General features: G+C 32.3%; 1 long non-coding RNA gene across 1 annotated transcript; it reads right to left on the bottom strand.

Annotated features, from left to right (window-relative positions):
- Positions 1-8,047: 8,047 nt before the first annotated feature.
- Positions 8,048-9,854, bottom strand: LOC121224181 (uncharacterized). Its single transcript, XR_005921753.1, has 4 exons — positions 9,811-9,854; positions 9,674-9,729; positions 8,576-8,614; positions 8,048-8,494 (listed from the first exon to the last, which is right to left on the bottom strand). It is a non-coding gene; the product is annotated as an uncharacterized lncRNA (long non-coding RNA).
- Between the last annotated feature and the right edge of the window lie 646 nt (positions 9,855-10,500).

Below are 10,500 nucleotides of genomic sequence, written 5' to 3'. Positions count from 1 at the left end.
CTTTTACCTATGCGTTGGAAAGGAGGTTCAGAGTCATGTAGAGCAGTCTATAACCATTTCAATTCGTCCGTGTTCGATCATGGTTTTCACGATATGGGGTTTTATGGACCATGTTTCACCTGGAATAAAGGGAATCTATTTCAAAGACTTGATCGAAGCCTCTATAATGATCTGTGGCAATCTTTTGCACCAAACTCAATGGTGCAACACTTACACAAATTGAAATTGGATCATCATCTGATCCTGGTATCAACTAATAAAGCGAGAATGGGGAGAGCTAATAGACCATTTAGATTCCTCACTAGCTGGTTGATGCACCCAAAGTTCAAGGATGTGGTTGTAGAGTCATGACAAGGTGATGAGGGGATTGCTCTTAAGTCGGAACACTTTACCCAATCTGTCCAACATTGGAACAAAATGGTGTTTGGAAATATTTTCGCTAGGAAAGGGCAAACTATACAGGAATTAGATAGGATAAAATGAGCGTTGGAGAGGCAAAGTACAACTAGACTTCAAAAAAAGGAAGTCGTCGTTCGAACTAAAATTGAAAATATTTTGGAACAAGAAGAGATGTTATGGTTTTAGAAATCTAGGAGTAAGTGGTTATCAAATGGTGATAGAAATACAAATTTTTTTCATAGTCGAGCCATGAAACGACAGAAACAAAACAAGATTGAGGCGTTGATGATTGACAATATTGGTTAGTGCTATGATGAGGAAACCTTAAAGAAATATGCGATTGATTATTTCACAGAGTTGTATTTTGTTGAGCAATACATGATTAGGGATTTTCCTGTTAGGGGATGCTTTCCAAAAATTCCATCACAATCACTTCGAGTACTTAGGGAAGAGGTTTTGATAAAAGAAATTAGACATTCGGTGTTCAGTATGGCCCTTTTAAAGTAACCAGGGATCGATAGTTTTTCATGTAAAAAAATTCAAGCAAATTGGGATATAGTGGGGAGTAGTGTTTATAAGATGGTCCAAAATGTGTTTTTGGGTGGTCAACTAGATCCTTGCATTAACCGTACACTCATTGTTCTTATTCTTAAGAGATTTGGTGCGAAGTTGATTAAACAGTATAGGCCAATCAGCTTGTGCATAGTTTTATACAAGGTGATAACGAAAACAATTGACATTCGTCTTCGACAGATTATGTAAACATTGGTTAAGCAGAATCAGTCTAGTTTCATACCGTTGCATAATATTTCTGATAATATTATAATTGAGCAGGAGGCAATTCACACAATGAAACATACGAAAGGTAAACAAAGGTGGATGGTAGTTAAGGTGGATTTTGAAAAGGCTTATGATCGGGTCAAATGGGATTTCTTAAAAGATACTTTGTATGAAGTGGCCTTACCTACGCCTCTTAATCGTATAATTATGAGTTGTGTCTCCACTTCATTAATGCAACTGTTATGGAATAGTTTACTTACTGACAAATTTACTTTGACAAGAGGAATACGACAGGGGGGATCTTCTATCTGCCACTAGACCAGAACAGGTTTTTAGCGGCGTTTTTTTAGGCCTTTAGCGGCGCTTCTTAACACCACTAAAGGCATTTGCGGCGCTTGAGGAAGCGCCACAAAAAATGTCGCTAACGACAACGTCGCTAACTTTTGCGGCGCTTATAGGGAAAACGCCGCTAAAGCTCATGTTCTTTAGCGGCGCTACCGAAAAAAACGCCGCTAAAGATCATGTTCTTTAGCGGCACTTAGGAAAAAAACGCCGCTAAAGATCATGCTCTTTAGCGGTGCTTAGGAAGAAAAAGCCGCTAAAAGTAATGTTCTTTAGCGGCGCTTGGTAAAAAATGCCGCTAAAAGTAGTGTTCTTTAGCGGCGCTTATTTCACAAACGCCACTATATGATATGACTTTTGGCGGCGATTTTTTAAAAAACGCCACTAATTTTGGGATTTTTTTAAAATAAAATTTTCTGTTTTTTTTCAGCCCTCCTGCAACAACAAATCAAAAGCAACCAGATCTAAACTAACCAAAAACAATAAATTTATATAATATTTCAAATTAAATTACTAAAATAATATTAATATCAATAAATAAAAGTGAATTCATACTTTTCTTTACAAAAACGTTAAAAGTTAAAATGATAAAAAATATTTATGCAATATACACTATGACGGCGGAAGTTGCGACTGCTGAAACATCTTCATCATAATCTGAAGCTGCTGTTGAAGTTCGTCGTACTTTTTGCTCTGCTCTGCTTCTCTCGATGTCGCATCTGCTTGAAGTCGTAGCTGTAGTTACTCATATTTCTTTTGAACCTCTGTTTCTCTCGCTGCTTCTCTCGCTACGGCCTCTGCTTCTCTCGCTGTAGCCTCTGCTTCCCTCGCTGCCGCCTCTACTTTAAGTTGTTGCTGAAATTCTTCATATTTCCTTTGAACCTCAAATGTAGTCGCTTGCATCTGAACCATCTGGTCTTTTAAGCTCTGAACTTCAGCTTGAGATTGACTCCACAAAGCCATGTATTGGTGCGAGCTGGATCCAAAATATTGGGTTGGGTTGATAAAATATTCTTGAAATCGAACCCGACCATACCTTTCAGGACCCAAAACTTCAGTAATAATCCGGTTATCAATGTCTTCAAGATGAACAGAACTATCACTAGAAGCAATCGCTTCGTACTCCGTCTTTTTATCCTTTAGTTTTTCCTAATAAGTAAATCACATAGTTAGGAACACAATATATATTAAAAAAAAAACAAATGCAATATAACAATAGTCGCATTACAAGCAATGAATTAAACCATTAGAAAATAAACACTATAAATAACTAAAAAAGTCAAATCGTATTAAGTAAACGTACCATAATGTCACCAGCTTCAGGAGTCATAGCAGACCCATCTTTCTTCTTATGTGTAATTTCAAAAAGTTGAATGCGTCCAACTTTTTGACCGGACGACCGTTCCTACAATATAGTAGTAAAAATATTATTTAATAGAAATTTATACATATTTGAGAATATTAAAAAATTAAAAATACCTCCGCCTCAGCTACACATGCAAAACTTCTCGACCCGACTGTGTAAGTGAATTTTTGTTGCTGCCGGCTGCTTTTTCCAACTCGTTCACGATCCTACGTTATAAAATTTTTAATACGTAAATAGTAAATACTATAAACCAAAATAATTACAATAGTTTGGAAGTACGTCGTACCTCGTCTTTCTGAGAATGCCAAAATCTAACTGCATCTTCCCATTGGTACCTCAACATACCCGGCGAGACATTTTGCAATTTCTCATCGAAGGTTGTTTTTGTCTTATAATAATTTTTCTTCAAAGTACTTTTATTGTCTCTCCATGTTTTTCCCAATGCCTTCTTTACATAAGCATTCGAGACCTCTAAAGCAAACCTCGCCTACAAAAAACACAAGTTAATAAAGTAAATATAAATGAAACTATTTCCCAAGCATTACAGATGACATTAACATTTTGTTACCTTAATATTATCGAGAGCTTGGTTTTTGTTGCTATCGGGCATTTGACGCCATGACTCGTAGTTGATAGGCAACATATTCGCATTTCGTGCTAAAATGCCCATGTATCCTGCTAAAAGTTGAGCTTCTGATCCAACAGGCTGACCAAAACTGTTTCTGCATACCTTGACACGCTCGACTGGATCTAACTCGTATAACTCTCTAAGTAGCGTACGTCTTCGACCTCTGCGCGTCCCACCATTTCAGCTACAAATGGTATATTATAATATAAGAATTTGAAAAATAAATCAATTATAAGTCAACACGCATGTAAATTAAATGTAAAATTACTTTGAACTTCCGTAGGATCCTCAGGTGTAATCGGAACATTCAAAGATCCAATTGTTGTCTGTTGTTCAGTACTATTTGTTTCTGTCGAGTTTGGATCATTTTGAACAATGCTTCCCCTTAGAATTTTTCTTCTAGGCATTTTATCTGCAATACACATAAAATGTAAGTAAACTTAATAACTAATTACAACAATAACAGCACATATAAAATAGTTGAAATATATAATAAGACCAAGATTTAAATTATGATATTACATATAATTAAACAATCGTAAAATCTTACTACATCATTATTCGTAAATATCTTCATCCGTATCTTAACGATCCCATTGAAATTGTGCACTAGTACTAGGGATATTATCGTTTAAGTTTTGTTCTGGAAATGACAAAGTTTCTGATCTGTCGTCGATGTTATCTCTACTTCCACTGCCCATGTCAAACAAGTCTCTAGGGATGTTACGGAGTACAACGTACCAACCCTCATCAGTTGGATCTTTTGAGTAAAAAACTTGTTTGACTTGAGATGAGAATACATACGGATCATCTATCAGTTGTTGTCCTGTGTGAATCAATCGGTCAAAGTTCACCATTGTAAAACCAAATTGATCTTGCTTGATTCCACGAGCTGTATTAACATCGGCCCAATCACCTCGAAATAAGACAATTTTCCATTTTCCGTAGTAATCCAACTCAATTATATCAGTAAGATGTCTGAAATATTCCACATTTCCCTTGACAGGATTATTGTCCCTAGAACTAGCATAACTTGTAATTGCAGAATTAACAACTATTCCACAATTTTGCGTTCTCCTCAACCTCTCGCGATATTTTGTATGAAATCTGAATTCGTTGATGAGGAACGCACTATATCTTTTAACCACTCGGTTTGGACCTTAGGAGAGCCATTTAACTTCGTCGTCTACGTTCTTCCCACTCCAAACCTATTGAATGGAAAGTAAACTGAGTAATTAAAAATGCTATGAAAAAACATTATTATTTGTAAGTGGAAGCTCCAACTGCATACCGTTTGGCTTAACCATTCATAAAAAGATTCTGTAAACAACTTATTGATATCTCGATGTTGTGTTCTTCGGGAGCGCGAACGAGATCTCAATATTCGTTTGTACTCACTGTGTTAAAAAAATGTTCACTTTGTTAGAAGATAAACAATTATTAGTTTGATAAATATTTATCAAATTTGTAGAACTTACTTCCGTAAAGGTTCCAATGATTCGTGGTGAAACAAAACATATCGATGTACTTGTACCCACGATAAATGATCTAATTCTGCAATTTCAACTTTGCCGATTGGTTCTCCAAAACTTTGGAACAAATAAGTATCGACTAAGTTATGGTCTGCGACTCCAGCATTCCTATTTGGTCTATTCAACCTTGTTTCAACATCTTCCAAATATCTTGAGCAGAAGGTCATACATTCCTCTGCCAAGTAGCCTTCAGCAATCGATCCTTCTGGATATCGCTTGTTGCGGTAGTAAGACTTTAATTTGGATAGGAACCTAAACACAATATACAACATTATCAAAAGTTGTAACTAAAGACATAGAGGTGAATGAAGGAAAATTTTAAAAATTTTAACTAACACCTTTCTATGGGATACATCCATCGATAGAAAACAGGTCATTAAGTAGCGCGTAGAACTTCGCCGCTTCTTCATTCGGCTCTTCATGAGGTACACTACTTCCCGGTTCGGTAAAAGCATTTCTCTCAGTATTACAATCATCAGAAGCTACAAAGTCCGCTGGGAACGACTGGACACCATGATTGTGCATATTAAATGCATCCCACAACATACCTTCCATGTCATCCCCTCTATCAGACTGATGGTAAGCAGTACCAGAATAAGATACATCCATCGTTGAAAAGGAAGTACTAGGCGGGCATTGTCCATGAAATAACCATTGTTTATAACCCCGAACAAACCCATCAACAATTAGATGCTCGTATACAACCTCACGATAATGCCAGTTTAAGTTGACACACTTCTTACAGGGGCAAAGAATCATGTTCTCTTGGCTTGCATATTGAAATGCAAAATTTAGAAAATACTGTACTCCATTTCGATAATCGTTGCTAACCCTTGACAAATTCATCCAAGACCGGTCCATTTCTTAATTCTTGAAGTCTGACGTTGACAATAATTTGCACAGGTAAGTTAAAACGCCAGTTATAACCATAAATGAATTACGGAAAATTGTGATATGATATATTTTTATGTATTATGTACGTTATGTAAGTTATGTATTATGTATTATGTAAGTAATGTAAGTAATGTAAGTTATGTAAGTAATGTATTATGTAAGTTGTGTATAATATTAATTATGTGAGTTGTGTATAATGTAAGTTAAGAAGGTTATGTATAATGTAAGTTATGTAAGTAATTTAATTTATGTAAGTTATGTAAGTTATTTAATTTATGTAAGTTATGTAAGTTATGTAAGTTATTTAATTTATGTAGGTTATGTAAGTCCACGGAATTTATGTAAGTTATTTAATTTATGTAAGTTATGTAAGTTATAAAATTTATGTAAGTCCATGTAAGTTATTTAATTTATGTAAGTTATGTAAGTTATTTAGTTTATGTAAGTTATGTAAGTTATTTAGTTTATGTAAGTTATGTAAGTTAATTAATTTATGTAAGTTATGTAAGTTATTTAAGTTATTTAATTTATGTAAGTTATGTAAATTATTTAATTTATGTAAGTTATGTAAGTTATTTAATTTATGTAAGTTATTTAATTTATGTAGGTTATGTAAGTTATTTAATTTATGCAAGTTTATTTAAGTTATGTAAGTTACTTAATTTATGTAAGTTATGTAAGTTATTTAATTTATGTAAGTTATGTAAGTTATTTAATTTATGTGAGTTTCTATATATGTTTATATATTATGTAAGTTATGTACGTGTATAAGTTATGTAAGTTATGTATTAAGCAAGCTATTATGTACGTGTATAAGTTATGTAAGTTATGTAAGTTTATTTAAGTAAGTTATGTACGTGTATAAGTTATGTAAGTTATGGAAGTTATTATGTAAGTTATACAAGCTTATATATAAGTTATGTATTATGTTATTATGTATTATGTAATTTATTATGTTATTATATATAAGTTATGGAAGTTATTATGTAAGTTATGCAAGCTTATATACCAATTATGTATTGTGTTATTATGTATTAAGTAAGCAAATGATTGTCAAAGAGTTATGTATGATGTAAAATTATTTATAAGTTATCGTATGATTGTTAAATTTGAGTTATTTTGGTTATGTACATTAAAACAATATATATTTTATATAAATAAAATATTTAAATTTAAAAAAAAATATAATTATTTACAAAACGTGTAAAATTGATACTTATAAATTTTATCAATAATAAATCTAGAACACTTTTTTAGAAAACTTATAAATTTAATACTACTAAATTTTTATACTAATAAATTTAGAAAAATTATTTAGAAAACTTATATAGAAAATAAAACAATATTTATAATTATTGGTTTTAATAGATATTAAATTATCATTTACAAGCTTTTTTAAAATTTAAAATGTTATTATTATGTCAAAATTTAAATACAGGTTACATATCAATATTAATATATGTAATATGTAAAAAGAATATAAATTATCATATTTATGATATAATATTTCTGTCCAAAATTTTTTGCGTTACTTGCACAAATGATTGCGTTTTTTGCACGAACATATTACATATTCCTTTCTAAGTTGCTGCTGGAAAATATTAACATGGAAAATAAAACCTAACACATGAGGTACATCTTGCGATTTAAGCAAATATAGTATGGATGGATTACAATTTAAAACAAGAATAGGTAGTAAATCATAACACTGATTCTAGAACACAATATACATTTTCATTCGGCAAATTAAACTATACATGATCTTGAAATGGGTTCGGTGAGATGCATCTATATAATTTCAAAAACGTCAGTTCATGCAGATAAGATAAAATTATCAATCACATGAGAAGAACATGTTCCCAATGATATTCCTCAATTATGCTTCTATCCAACCCTGGTTTATTATTTCATTTGTGTGAGTTAAATGTCATAAGCAAATGTTAATTGCCTCTAAATCCCCGCCCTTACCAATTAATATGAAAATTTAGCCTCGGAATTCCACAAAATTTCCTTCAATTTAGTTTCTTTACTAATGTATCACTTTGATCTATCTCATTTCGTCACTTATATATATGTATATATATGTATAAGAAGGTAAATGACAGTTCCCAATCCAATGTACTTTATATATATATTCCAACAGTACAATAAGAAAATGGATGAAACACAAGTATAACAAACAAACAGAAACTGCTGTACATCGAACACTACTGTTTCATCATACTAAAAAACGACATGGCCTAAAAAAATTTAACTTAAAAATCCAATTCATTACCTGGGAATGTAATCGGCTGCATCACATTTAACAGAACAATTTTATAAATTATTAAAGTAAACCCTAAAGTAGACATCAAAATTTCATACTAAAAAAATAGCACCAAATTATTTCACCGAAACCAACAGAGAAGAAATGGAATATTGACATTTAACTCAACCCATTTAACCCGTTACACTGATAATGAAAGCATCTCAAATAAATAAAGCATGAGTTCTGTACCTTCAGTAGGATGAAGAAAAGTGAAACCGTTGAAGACCGATGAAACCAATGAAACCCTAAACAAAAACAACTTCAAATCAGTTCCTAACCAATGAAACCGTTCACAAAATAAATGAACAATCGAAGCAGTAATGTACCTCCAGGAAGATGAACGAAACAGTCGAAGACCGAAAGCCCTAAACACGAAACATACAATTTTTTTAAATTCCAGTATCCCCAAACAATAAAAAAGCAAAATCAAAGTAAAAAATACGACAAAACCCAATGTAAATTGTTATGTTGATATATTTTGATGGTCGAGATAGCTAGCAGGTTCCACTATTTGAATTTGATAAATAGATTAAGTCTTGGCTTTGTTGGTTGTCCCACTATTTTATCTCTTTCTATCATGGTATGATCGGCAACAATCACCCATAGTCTCCCTTTTGTATTAATTATTGCAACATTTAAATTAATATTTTACTTCAAACACCTTCAATAATTGAATTTACTCAGCAAACGAAAGAATCAGCCTGCTGCTGTGAATCACATACAAATATAAAGAGAATCGCAATTTAACAAAAATGAATATATTTTTATGCATAAAACTACCTGTCAGCCAATGCTACATTATAATTTTGAGACTTCGATGCGGGAATTTGCATTAACATTATGGTAGATAAGTTCATATATATCAATGTAAATCCATTTTTGTTAAATTGTAATTCTACACTATTTCATGTGAAGGAATAACAGATGATGTAGTCGTGGTTGGTACTTATAAAAATAAATTAATTCATTAGTTATCATACTCTTAATCAAGATTTAAACCAAATGCAATGTGCTTTAGTAGAACCATGACACTGTAAAAAAATGAGTCGTTCTCATATAAGATTTTATTTCCAAGTCAATTGTATATATATTTTTTAAATTTCTTTGAGTCGGTTTCGTAAAAAACCAAGTCAATTCTTAACTTGATGAAAAAACAAAATGCTTTTTAGGCATTAAATGAAAGGTTTCTATATATAAAAATAATATATAATTTACCATGCATGAATCAGTCTCTTAGGCATTAACTTATTAATCCCATTTTTATATGGCATACGTTATCAAAATTTCATACTAAAAAAATAGCACCAAATTATTTCACCGAAACCAACAGAGAAGAAATGGAATATTGACATTTAGTCCAACCCATTTAACCCGTTACACTGATAATGAAAGCATCTCAAATAAATAAAGCATGAGTTCTGTACCTTCAGCAGGATGAAGAAAAGTGAAACCGTTGAAGACCGATGAAACCAATGAAACCCTAAACAAAAACAACTTCAAATCAGTTCGTAACCAATGAAACCGTTCACAAAATAAATGAACAATCGAAGCAGTAATGTACCTCTAGGAAGATGAACAAAACAGTCAAAGACCGAAAGCCCTAAACACGAAAAATACAATTTTTTAGATTCTAGTATCCCCAAACAATAAAAAAGCAAAATCAAAGTAAAAAATACGACAAAACCCAATGTATAAATACGCAGAATCAAACATTTGAACCTTAAATGATGTTCCAACACGTTCTCCCTCCTCTTTGCCGCAAATAATGTTAAATGATTTCAACAAATACGATGTAATGAGCCTTTTTAATGGTTTTTTTGCTAGGAATCGAAACTTAATAACAGAAGTGTGAAAGAGATGAAGAAAGGATGAGGGGAAATCGGAGATGCTGCGCAGAAAGACTTAGGGATTTGGCTGAAAAGGGATTTGGGGCTAGCTGCGGGGGTATACCTCAAATCTGATATCCCCTCAAAACGACACCGTTTTAATTAAATTTTTTTTGTGGCGCTTAAAAAAACGCCACTAATCTTACGGGTTTGCGACGCGTTGAGCAAAAACGCCACTGAACCCTAAACGCGTCAGTCAAAAGGCCACATGTCGTTCAATATTTAATTACCGTTTGTGGCGTTTTAGTTAAAAACGCCACTAAATATTCACCTTATTTTTAAGCATTTTGAATTTTAATTGATTTTTAAATTGGTTAAATGTTTGGACATTCTTTTAAATTGAAACATTAATATGAAATTATTAA

The sequence above is a fragment of the Gossypium hirsutum genome, chromosome D12 (assembly GCF_007990345.1).
Source record: "Gossypium hirsutum isolate 1008001.06 chromosome D12, Gossypium_hirsutum_v2.1, whole genome shotgun sequence".
Classification (NCBI taxonomy): Eukaryota; Viridiplantae; Streptophyta; class Magnoliopsida; order Malvales; family Malvaceae; genus Gossypium; species Gossypium hirsutum.
Note: the sequence above shows the minus strand (reverse complement) of the source record. Positions and strands in the feature narration are given on the sequence as shown.